This window comes from Trachemys scripta, chromosome 5 (genome assembly GCF_013100865.1).
Source record: "Trachemys scripta elegans isolate TJP31775 chromosome 5, CAS_Tse_1.0, whole genome shotgun sequence".
Lineage (NCBI taxonomy): Eukaryota > Metazoa > Chordata > Testudines > Emydidae > Trachemys > Trachemys scripta.
The window spans coordinates 61149162-61162566 of record NC_048302.1 but is presented as its reverse complement, the minus strand read 5'-3'; the positions used below and the strand labels follow the sequence as shown (position 1 = coordinate 61162566).

The window sequence follows — 13405 nt, the reverse complement described above, 5'->3', positions numbered from 1 at the left end:
CTATTCTATTTAAGGTACTTAATTCAGACTTCAAACCACAGAATGGACTATCTGCTGTTTCTCCTACTTGTAAGTATAAAAATCATATTCCAAACTCAGGGCAATACTATCTGAATTGAATGTATTATTGGGCTAAAAGAACAGGACCCAGAAATTAGATTATTCCAGATTATACTTATTGAATAAAGATCATGTCACGTATATGGGCCAGCATTATTTAACCAGTGGAAATATTACCAATACTGATAGCATTCAGGGCAACCCAATATTGTACACTATCAACCCCTAGATTGTAAAGTGTACACAGATTTTCCTCATATAGCTTTCTAATACCCCTTCAATGTTTTCAGCACCAGATAGATATGCTTCTATAAATATAACTTAACAGGATGTAATGAAATAAAATGCAGCATTTTGTAGCATATGGCATGTATGTCAGTGAAATGAAGGACATGTCTGGCTCTCGGCTGCGATATGCCACTTAATTTGTTCCATAACACTTATTTTACCATATGGCACATCTTAGGTGGCATGCCACCGCTGAAATGCAGGTGTGTGTTACTTCACTTAAATCAGTGACCCATGCAACAAAATACTGCAACCACTTCTCCTAGTAGGATAAGCAATGTCAGTCCTTTTGTATCTCTCTAACAGCGTTGGTCTACAAGAGCTGGAAGAAAACACTGCATTACAACTGGACGTGGAGGAAATACTTGGTCCCCATAAACAAGAAGTCCAAAGGCCTGATCCAAAGTCTACTGAAGTCAACAGAAATCATAGAGTAGGGAGGATGGATTTAAAAAGGTAGGTTTCTGCTGTGAGTGTGTCACCTTATTTTACTTCTTTTTTTATAAAAACTAATCCTAAACCACCTAAAGAAAGGGCAGATGGGAAGGTATGTCATATAGAATATGAAAAAGGGTCATAAAGTTAGTGTCTAATATATAAAGCATAAGCTACTTATATTAGTAGTAGTAGTAGTAGTAGTAGTAGTATAGAGCCATAGTCATGGCTCAGGGCCTCACTGTGCTAGGCACTGGACAGACAGTACAAAAAGACAGTCCTTGCCTACAAAGAGCATACAATCTAAGTAAAAACCAAAAGCTAACAGATGCAGACAGATCAACGGGGGAGTACAATGAAACAATGAGACAATATTGGCCAACATGATAGGCACTGGCCTCAGCCCTTGGAAGATAGCAGGTAGGCAGTTCGGTGTTGGCTGTCACAATTTTTTTTGTGGGCATCACAGCAAAGAAAAGTTTTAAGGAAGGTTTTGAAGAAGGATTATGAGGAAGCTTTGAGGATGTTTACAGGAAGCTCCTCCTGAGCATGCGGGGCAGCATGGGAGAATTCACAAAGGCATTTGTCTGAAAATTCAACAAGTGAGGGATGGAGGTTGACATTTCCAGTCAATCAGAGATGAGAATCGACATTTCAATAGCAAATGCTAGATGATAAGAAAGGTGAGGCTAAGCCATGAAGGTCCCTGGCAATGAAGACAAGCAACTTGTGTTTGATGCAATAGAGAATGTGAGGAAGACAAAGAGAGGGCTGACATGGTCAAAGTGACAGCTTGAAAGAATGATCTTTGAAGCAGTTTATTGAACAGGTATCAGTGGAGCAAAATTGCACTTCTCAAGGCCAAAGAGAAGGATGTGGCAATAACTGAGACACGATGACAAGAGCCTGGACAAGAGTTTTAGCTGTGTGGATGGATAGGAAAGACCAGATATTTTGCAGAAAGAATTGGAAAGATTTAGACAGCCTGGAGAGGGGTATTAGCTGAAGATGATTCCTAGGTTATGGGCCTGAGTGACAGGCAGGATGGTGGTGTTGGCCACAATGATTGAAAAAGGAGATAGCAGGGAGAGCGTGGGTGAGAAGATTGAGAGTTTGCCATTCACTTATATGATGCTCACTTGCGTTACAAAAGATTTGAATTTTATTGGAGCAAGATTATAACTCTTCGAAGAGACAATACTATGTCTCATTGTAGTGTTCTTTTGCTCAATTACAAACGCCCTTCACAGATGTCACTGATCAACAAGATAAACTATTTTTTTCATTTGGATCACTAATTTACAGTATCTGACTGAGAGCAGATGCCTGTCCCAACTCTTTTCTAAAACAAAATCTGAACACTGTGTGGAATCAAAAAAACCCACCATTCTGGGAGTTTAGCTTTTTTTTTTTTTTTTTTTTTTTTTTTTAAACAAAGAGATAAATAACATAATTTCAGCTCTAACCTTCTCCCCACCCTTGGCTATCCTAGGGTTCCTACTTCAGGACTGATCCTCTCCCTCTAGACAGTCACTCCCACCTCCCTTACATCTAAGTGGAGTGATGAGCCACCTGCCACAAAAAGGCATCAGATCAACTGAACTCTTTTCCAAAAAGGATCAACATCTACAAAGAGGCAATGGTGTTTCAGGCAAACATTGCTAGCTTGTTGCCCTCACATATGTGCAAAATCACAAGTTGCTAGACAACCTTCCTATTACTCACACATCTGAAAAGACTCTAGTGTGTAAACTATATCTACTGTTCTCTACATTAACTTACCTAAAATAATTGCTCCCGACTTTCCTGCTTCAGTTGTTATATAAAACTAATGTTAGGATGGTTTTGCTAGATCAACATGCTCATTAAATCATTCCCTTTTGGAGGGATTTTGAAATGCACATCTGGAAATCCTGTCTTTGAGGAGGAATGTGCTATATCAGTTCATCCTCAAGTAAGTGCCCAGATGAAGTAAAGCCGTATTCCAGAAATCTTCTGTGCAGATCTGTCACCAAAATATCAGAAAGTAGCACCAGAAATTCAAGAAAATTAAAACACAAATATATGCAACATACTAAGGTCCAAAGCCTATTCTCAATAAAATCACTGGAACTTTTTCCATTTACTACAATGGGAGTAGGGTCAGGCATAAATGGCTCAATCTTGCAAACCTTTATTTATGTGAATAGGGTTTCCTCACTTCTGTCTCCATTGTGCCTTATCAGCATTCTTCTGGGTAGGATTGAGGAGCCACACTATCCAAGGAGAAGAATTTCTCCTATCACAGGATTAATCCAGGAGCTCCCTGGCATGCTGTGGCATAGCCACTGCTACTGAAGTCCCAGTGCTACACCCCCTCTCCAGCTCTATGTATCAGGCCCCCACTATGGTCACAGGATGGAAAGGAGCAGTCCCATGGTCCTACCTCCTCTCTGTCCCTTTTGGGCTTGTGTGTGCCTTCAAAGCCGCATGGAGGACCAGTCACTGTGTTTCTATGAGCATGACAATGGTGGCCGGTCTTTCCATGGAACACAGAAGGCTTCTTCCATGTTCCCTTCATAAATACCCATGTAAGGTCTGGTCACCAACCCGGCTCTTGAATAGTCTCACTGAAGTCAATGGAACTACACAACTGACTATAGGTTTGCAGGATCAGGCGCTGTAATTCTGTGCACACAATTTTAAATGAATCCAGACCAAAGCTGCATCTTTATAGTTTCTACCTTTACTAATGTAATTTACAGAATGCCAGGAATATGTTAAGACATTATTATGTTAAGACACTGATAAATGGCAGACGAGGTCATGTATATTCCACCACTGTCTTCTGTCAAATAAATACTAATCAAATACCTCATCAACACTTACTATGTATATTGGGTGCCAGAATGAAACAGATTTTTCATCTTCACAAGACATTTTAACCATATGGCTTGATCAATTTATATGCAGATCTCTTCTCTAAGCAGAACTTTTTTGCAACACCTGTTAGCCCATATTGTTTAATTGAATCCAATAGAACAGAAATGATTTTTTAAAAAAAACAACATTGCTACACTTATTTGAATAGCAATAGAAATGCAAATCAAATAAAGGTACTGTTTTTACAAGAGTCTGCAGAAGTACATATACATGGCAAGTGAAAAAATGTAAATTTACAAGGAAAGTAAAAAATACTTAATATAGGAAGAATATGGTCAAACATTGCATCAAAACTAATATATTCCAACATTACCTGAACCCGGACATCGATAGATTAATAGCACTGAAGTTCACACAAGAGAACCAAGCTACTAGGCTAGCTTTGAATTTGGGAATCACTCACACTAAAAATAAGTACAACAAATTAAAACAGTGTCCACCTGGGTCCAATTTTCTACCTCCTGAGAGGTGTCCAGTAGCGCCTACCACTTGCTGTTGAGTTCAGTGGAAATGAGAGTGCTCAGCCCCTCACAGAGTTAGACTTCAGTAAGCACGTGATCACAACATGATTTTATGGGGCACAGTGAGAGTTATGGCTTTGCATCTATGGAAAAGGGCTGTATAATTCTATCAGCATATGATTGGAGAATTGGTAAGATTTTACACCCACTGTGCACAGGTACAAATGACTACACAAGATGCAAGACAGTGGGGAAAAAAAATCAAGCTCTATGTCTTTGTTACAAAGTTGCTAGTAAATCTCTTTCATACTATCATATATATAATATGTGAAAGATTTACTAGTAACTTTAGGGAAGTAAATTATCTCCTAAAACATCATGCAAAGAGAAAAATCTGCACAGGACATCTTGCTCTCACTATTACTATGCAGCCAAAATTATTCATCAAACTTTAAAGATGGCCTTGTTTTCATGACTACAATCTGTCTATGTAATGTTCATGCAGTGACTGTTTAGTATATTTTAAAAGTCAGTCAATCCTAATCTATTTACAAAGGAAAATTTGAGGAAATAAACCTATTTCCACTCTCTATGAAATGCTCTAGTCTAGATAAACAGAATTATGAAATACAATACTGCATATGCCATGTTTCACTGTGTAGTTTCTAACACCAAAGGGAGACACAATCTCTTTGTGCTTAAAAACTCAAACCATCTTACACAGCTTTTGTTGCCTGCTTTTAAAGTTCTGTGTTCAGTAAGTCTATAAATTGTAAAATTAATCTGAAGGCTGTCAAAGTGGGCAATTCTAAGAACCATGTGGGTTATTTAACCTGAGTTAAAACAAGTACTTGTGCTATGAGAAAAATTGGAATTATAGTCCACAGATAACAATATTGGAATAGATGAATAATATTAGAATATATGAATAATCAAAAGAAATATTCACATGTAATAACAGACATTTGTAATCACTTTGAGAAGAGGGGGAGTTCACATCAAGAAACCCTTCCGACAGTAAAGAGTTTAGTATGGCTCATCTTCCTGTTTTGCCACTCCTAACACAAAAGTATGGAAGATATGTGACCTCATTTATGTAAATCTAACTATTCTCAGCCTTCCTTGACAAATTCAAATGACAACCATGAAAGTCAAATTTTGAGCAAGCATGTGCTAACTACCTTAGGCAAAGTCCATCATCAAACATTATTCATACTTTATTTAAAAATGTGACTTGACCAATGTTTGTTTACCACACAGATTGCATTGAAAAGCTTTCTTTGTCTTAGATTTCATTTTTGGAGGCCTCAACTTAGAGTGAGCTATTTTATTAAAAATATGCTTTGAAGAATGGTTGATTTATTCCGTTTTTACTTCCAATCCCTCTCACTTCCCTACCCCAGTTTTCTTTTCCCTCCTCAATCGTTGTATCTTTTCTACAATTACCACTGTGGGCTCTTCACATTTAGGCAGATAAATGTTGATTTGTGGCTCAGCTGACAAACAGCCAGCCTTATGACCAATGCTGCTGTCATAGCCATTAAAGATGGGAAAGAATGCTAAGTCTTCTAGTCCATGCCTCTGTCAGTGCAGTACTCTACTTTTGACCAAATGCATCACTATCATCATGTGCTTGGCAGGTTTCCATTAGGCTAAAGAAGTATAATCTCAAACTTCACTATCTACTTAACATGACAGTGCTCAACTCTGAAACAGTGGCATCTGAATACAAGCTAACAGAACTAATCTATTTCTATCTTTTTTACAAGCACACATTTCCCAGAGCAAATGGATTATCATTAAGCCAATTGCTATTTTTGATAATACTTTAGAAAAAAAAATCACTGAAATCTTTGCACTTTCTTCTAACTGGAGACCTCCTTACGTGACCATGCATTGGGAGCTTTGTAAAGAGACCTCATAATAAAAATATTATTATGGTTGTGTTGCCCCTTTGCAGAATTTGGGTCCAGTTTCTAGCAGGAGCCAAAATTGCTAATGTGGAGTCAGATATTTTCTTGGATTTATTTATTTACAAAACATATATAAGTTCTGTTTCCTTGAACAGAGGTGGAGCAAACCGCATGCAAACAACTTCATGCACAAACTAAAGTAAAAGCACCTTTGGCCAGCCCTCAGAAGCAGCTGTCAGGAACTTCTGTCTCTCTCCAGGGTCTCACACAAGTTTAACCTAACAAACTCTGTGCCCCTTTTCCTTCTTCAGCCTCAGCATGGTTCACCTGGGAAACCCCTAATCCCCTCCTCACAGGGTGCATTTTCATTAGGAAAAAAGGAGTGTTCTTAAGTTACTTAAATTGAGTTAACTAACATGAGGTAAAATCCTAGTGAGGACAAGCAGTTTGTAGTTTTCACACTATATCTCACCTGGATATTCCAGGGATTTAAATTTCATGTGGATCCTGCCCCTATTTAGCTGTGCACAAAAAGCATTATATGTCTGTTGAAATTTCCTAACAGGTCATTTTGATAGGAGCTGTATCTTAGGAATCCCCTGATCAAGTGACCTCAAATCTGCCCCACAAACTCCATCATAGTCATTGAACTGTTATGCCAATTTTCAGGCTGATCTATATATGCAGATTTAAGAGAGGATGCAAAATTCAGCTTTAAATAGAAACTAACGTTGCATCCTTAGCTATAGGGCTTTTAAGATTATGCAGTGAAATGGGTAGTGGATACTTAAAAGAGAAAATTGCCTAATAGCCCCACAGGTTTTTGGACAGAACAAAGCAAGTGTCAGACCAACTGGACTCAAACTGGTTTTGACTACCAGAAGTTTGGAATGGAGTAATATAGTGCTAGCATGCTAACTGACTAGAATAGCAGCCCAATGGACCATATGTAGGGTCTCAAATGACAAAAAGAAACAGAGACTTCCTGGGTCTTGAGAACCCTTTTCAGAGACTAAAAGGCAGACAGATTGGCAGCAACTGGATAAGTCAAGGAATTCCCTTATATGTAAGGTTTTCATCTTTTTCATCAATATTCTGTGTTTATAAATAAGTTTAGGGCCTGGCTAGATAAACATGTGATCAATTCAACTGTGTTTAGATCTTGCTTAAAATGTGTTCTGCCTGTGATATTTTCTGCCTTATGCAAAATCAGAGTTAACTTTTATTTAACATAACTGAAATTGATGTTACTTACTACTGCTACTGGATGCCCTATAACAAAGGAAACTGACTTCTGACTTCCATGAAGGCAAAGGCAGAAGTGAGGTGATGGCTTGGTCACAAGGTCAAGGGCAAATAGAATTGCAATTCCCCTCCCCAAACAGTAATGAAAAGGGACTGGCACAGGCCAGTGTGTGCACGCAGGAAGAGCCGAATGACTGGAGGGATGAAAAGCCTGGTTATACATACACTCGAGATTTTCATTACGTCTGTCATTGAACAGCACTGAAACCTCAAGAGCTCCTTATTTATTAAGTTTCACTTTAGCTATATTACTGATTACAGTATAATATTTCTAAGATTCTGGTCATTGCATGGTTGACTGACTGACAAGCCTTTAAAGGCACATGCTAACTGTGAATTAAAATTACTCCCAGTTTGAATGACTTGTTTGGTAAATTGTCTTAATTAAATAAGCATTGCCTGTGTGTGTCTAAAGAAGTTTCTTTATAACCAAAATTCTCATAACTAAAATTATGTATATTTAATTTGTAAAGTTTAGCTGACCTGGAAAATATTCAGTTAACCAGTATTTTAACTCACAAACATTGCACAGGGCATTTAAATATACAGGACTGAGGACCTGTGAATCTGACCCCACTCTTCTCTGTTAAAGAGAGTAGTGAGCAACTGGTACCTCTCCTGGCGGGAACAGCCAATGTAAATTCAGTAAAGGGATCATCTCTTCCTCCTTCAAAAAAAAGTATAGTCTGACCAACAATGAAGAAACCCATCCTGGACAGACTGGACCTGGCTCTAATACCAAGCAATAAGCTTCTTGTTCCTGAACAAGCTCATGCAGAAGCTAGCCAAAGGCTACGTTCAAGCTCTTCTAACTAAGCCAATATCATAGACCCTGCACAATCTGGATACAGATAAGGACATGGAATGAAAGCAGTATTAGTGGTCTGTTGGATGATTTCCTAATGTCAATGGATGGAGGGCACACATCCACTCTTCTATGCCTTGAAAACTCTGCAGTATTTGACATAGTCTATTAAGAAATATTGCTGTCCTGTATCAGGGATGTGCACTAAAATGCTCTGTGTTCTTCCTGGAGCCAAGGGATGCACCCAAAGGATAGTTATAGGAAACTGCATCTAAAGCACCAAACCTTTCATTTGCAACATCCCACTAGGATCAATTCTCTCTTGGTCATACACCTCTACTCCGCTATAACGCTACCCGATATAACACAAATTCGGATATAACGCAGCAGCTCCGGGGGGGGCGGGGCTGCGCACTCTGGCGGATCAAAGCAAGTTTGATATAATGCGGTTTCACCTATAACACAGTAAAAAAAATTTGGCTCCCGAGAACAGCGTTATATCGAGGTAGAGGTGTATTTATAACTCATGTACAACCACTAGGGGAACTGAGAAGACAGCATGGACTCAAGTCAAAGTCAAGAGTCAATGATATGCAGGTGACATATCATATCACAATACAGTTCTACCTATCCTTCACAACGAAGACAACAGCACTGTCATTAAGCTGACCGAGATGAACAGTTGGTTGAAACTGAATTCACTCAGAACAAAAATCCTATTGGTTGGCAGAAGAAAACACTAAGAGTTTATAGGCACTGGTTAGGGATACCAACCACTTGGACAAATCAGTCTACAATTTAGCAGGTTCCTGGATTCTTTGCTTCTAAGCTCTCACACAGCAGCATCTGCACACTAGATCATCTATTGCTGGCTAGGAACCTGCATCCAGGTGGACAATAATCTGCAATTGAAAATACACTTCTTTGCTATGCAACTACCTGGAAACTACACTAGTACAAAAATGCATGAGCACTTGTCCTCAGGAACACAAGTTAGCACAAGCACTTCAGACCTGTCCTCTGCTCACTACATTGGCTTCCCATAGGCTACTATGTAAAATTCAAAGTTTCAGTCATCATCTTTTAGGTGCTTAATGATCTGGGCTTGGGATACCTAAGAAATCACTTCTGAGATGAGGACTGCAGCAGCAAACTCCATTCTTCAGGCACAATAGAACTCTTTGCTGCAAGGATAAAGCTTGTTTGTATAGGAGATAGAGCGTTTCCTCAGCCAGTGCACAATTGTGGAACAATCTTCTGGAGAATCTAAGAACCAGCAAAAACTTCTTCAGCATCCATTGCAAATGCAAGGCACATTTCACCAACCTTTCCTTCACTTATAAAATATATAGTACATGATACAGAAATAAAAATCTTAAAATTGAAGAAATCCACTTGCAATTTTATCACTGAAAATATGTTAGGCCTGGTATTATATTTTAGTTCAGTAAATAAAGGGTTAATTATTTCTCAGGTTGCTCATGATCTGTGATGCAGACCCTCTGAGATACTGTGTTCCTTTATTGGCTGGAAGAGTTTGGTATTGTAAAAAAGGCACAGTTCTACAATTTGCTCAAGTCTTTACTTGTATTTCTTTAATTAGTGTGAATTTGCTATATCTAAAGACTGAGCTCTGCAAGAACACTGTCTGGAAACAGGTTAGGCTCATATTTTGATTTGTGTCACAACTTGGAAACTTTTTTGTTAAGAAAAATTAGACATTTTATTATGAACATACAAGTGGGTGCCTTGTGATTCTTCAATATATGGTACAATAAAATACAAAGGATGCCATTTTCCCCCCTCTGTTTTCTAATGAGCTCTTGCCCAAGGGAGCATAGTAGTAAAGCATTAAACTACATTTTTTGCAATTCAGGATGAAGCCTTCATAATCAGTAAACATGGACTTTTCTGTACCCTTGAATGCTAAACAATAGCATAATACAGTAAAAGAGGAGAGGAACTATGGCTGTGGTTCTCAAACTTTTGTACTGGTGACCCCTTTCACATAGAAAGCCTCTGAATGCGACCCCTCCTTATAAATTAAAACCACTTTTTATGTATTTAACATCATTATAAATGCTGGATGCAAAGCGGGTTTCCTACATAAAACCGCAAGAAGAGTTACACTTCATGATAATATCTTTTCCAAACATGAAGTAATAGCTGGTAATTAATTTCTTCCCAGTATTTAAGTATTTGCAGACTTTTGGAGCAATGGGTGAAATAGTTATAGATTACAGTTCCTGAATATTCCTGGGAAAACATCCAACTTAATTATGTAAGTGGTAGTTAGTTATGCAGCTATGAACCCCTCAGAATGATACATAAATGTAGAGTGTAAAACTAGGATCAAAAAGCTAGGATTCTACCCTGCCTTTCTATTCATGTGCAACACTTGCATTGGCATTAATGGAACATGCCCTCTTGGAAAATGGAAATAAATGGCAGAGCTCCACAAAAAGGCCAAATACCAGCCTGCAGTATGCATTTTATGGTTGATTCTGATCTTTGTTAATTTCAATGACATTTCTCCTAATTTACATATGTGTGAGTTTAGAATAGGGTCCCTCAGTTTTATGGCCAACAGTACTAATCTATTACTGGCTGGCCAAAGATTTTATTTAGCTATTTTTCTGCCCCAATGATTGCTGTTTTAGATTGCAATGTAATTCTGAGGCAAAAAATCTTGGTTAAACTGGAATTAAGGGGGAGTCAAGACACCAACCCTTCTGAAAAGATTTTAAAGAATTTTTCAATTCTAAGGAACAAAAAACAAAAAAACCCAAGAAAGCACAGAAATTCAAAGCCAAGGTTCCACCTTAAAAATGACGAACAATAACAACATAAGTGCCCATCTCAGTCTCTCTCTCTCTCACGCACACACCCACACAGAGCTTGGCATCAAAAGCCTTTAAGCTTAAATCTCCCAAGCATCTTTCGGGGAGGAGGAGAATAAATTCCAAAATAGAATTATAGATCATTGTGATAGCTAAATCAAAAGTTCCAGCAAAAGGCAAAAAATAATTTTTCCATACCTGCTGGGATTTTAAAAAGACAGTATTTAGTCTCATATAAAACATTTCACCTCTCTGTTAACACACTGTGAGGTAAAACACGGCAAGGCAAACAACAGAGGAGGGCTCTAAAAATAATAATACATTTTTTTCTCTCAGAAAGAGGATCATGTCTACATCTTAGGCACGGATTGAAATTGGCAGCTCTGGGGTTCCTAATGCCACCTTAATTTATTGCTAGAAGGTAACACTAATAACGATTCCGGAAAAACTTCATCCAGTTTCCCTGAAGGAGCCATCATACTGAATTCAGATTTTTTTTTGGTCATAAAAGTGAATCAGAATTTCTTGATGACATGACAACTTTTTTTCCATAGAGTGAGTTTTCCTTGCATATTAGCAAAACTGAAAATTAATGCAACATATCATGGAATATTGCTTCCACAATGAGATTTAATAAACTATTATTAAAGAAATGTTGTGTCCTATTTTGGTGCTCTCTCTCCATTATGATAAACACGAAGATAAAGCTGTTAAATACGTTCGTATTTTTATGATTGTTTCCAATAATGTTTACAGGGACACAGAGATTAGAACATGCATATTGGCCAGATTTTCTGATGCACTTGAGCAATGCTTAATCATATAAAGGGGGTGGTGGAGAGAGATGGCTTTCAGCCACTTTTGTATCCCTGATCCCTAGAGTGGCTGGCGGCTGGCTTGGCTGCTGGCACATCTTAGAATAAGCTGCCCTTCATTGCATCAGGATGTAAGGGGTTGCCTCCCCAGGGGCTGTTATGACAACAAAAATGGACAGAGAATAGTATGCTACTCCAACATGTCACTCCCTCTCCCCTGCCCTTTGCGCACCCTTGACATACCTCCTATGCTAGTGGGAGAGGAACCAGGAGGAAGTAGCATAGAGCCAGTGTAGGAGCAGGATTTTATAATGTCCCATGAGAATTAATATATGCTTTGATTTCAGCCTGTCAGCCACCTTTTTTGAATAGCAGAAATAGGGTGACCAGATGTCCTGATTTTATAGGGACAGTCCCGATATTTGGGGCTTTTTTTTTATATGGGTTCCTATTATCCCCCACCCCCGTCCCGATTTTTCACACTTGCTATCTGGTCACACTAAGCAGAAAGGAATGACAGACCAGAACAATCCTTATGACTGATTATGGTCACCCTTTTGTTTTAGGATAAGTTATAATGTCTACTTTGGTTTCCTATATATATTACAAATTAGGCACTCTAGTTAAATATACATTTCTTTGTTTTAAGGTTTAGTAAGTAAGAGACAGGATCTTATATTGTATCTATGTTAAGGAGATTAGAGGAATGTTGAGGGCCTGATGCCCCAATGTGAATTGTTTTTGTTATAAAATTTAGCAAGGCTTGATTTACAATGTATTCTGCTGAATATACAATACTGCTGTCTGTATACCTTTGAAGGTTTCTGTAAGAGATTGTTTGTGTGAATGAGGAATGCATGCATCAGGAAAAGAGAAGGTGTGAAAGCCATCACAAATGTCCGGATGGTCAAGAAAAAGTGAGAGACTTGGAAAGACCAGGAGACGATCAGAAACATCCACTGTATCTGATGCTAAACATGTTAGCAGCATTGACGACCTCAGAGGTGAGGCAGGCACCCCCGAAGGCGAGACAACAAATAGGAGATAATGATGGGAAGCCCGACAATAACCATCAAATGATAACACCACTTAAGGACTAATGATTACAGGATGGCATTGCAAAATGCATAGACTCAAATGGGAATTTACAACTATAAAGCTGGGGTGTTTTGCCATGGAACTCTGGGTTCAGTCCTGCAAAGCCTCTGGAGCATCGGATCGCGATCCCATGTGCTTTGTATGAGCAGAACACCAGTTAAGCTTTGCCAGGAGAACCCCTAGTATACTAGGGGAGTCCACATTATGGATAGTTTTAAGTGCCCTTAATATCACAGGAATTGTGCAAAGGGGGCTTGGTGGGGCTAAAAGATCTGACCCACTATATATTTATGTTTACACACAATATGTTTTCAGCACTCGTTTGGATAAGCTGGTTACTCATGAGTGGCACAGCAGATAATAAAGAAAACTAACCAAAGATAATCTGATTTCTCACAAAAACTTAACTTTTTACCATCTGACCCCATCATGTATTCTCCATGCTCCATATATGCAATACACC

The 13405-nt window shown here is 38.5% G+C and overlaps 1 protein-coding gene across 6 annotated transcripts in view; it reads right to left on the bottom strand.

Annotated features, from left to right (window-relative positions):
• Positions 1-13405, bottom strand: part of GRIA2 (glutamate ionotropic receptor AMPA type subunit 2) — a 122708-nt gene that overhangs the window by 88374 nt on the left and 20929 nt on the right. The gene's annotated exons all lie outside the window — the stretch shown is intronic.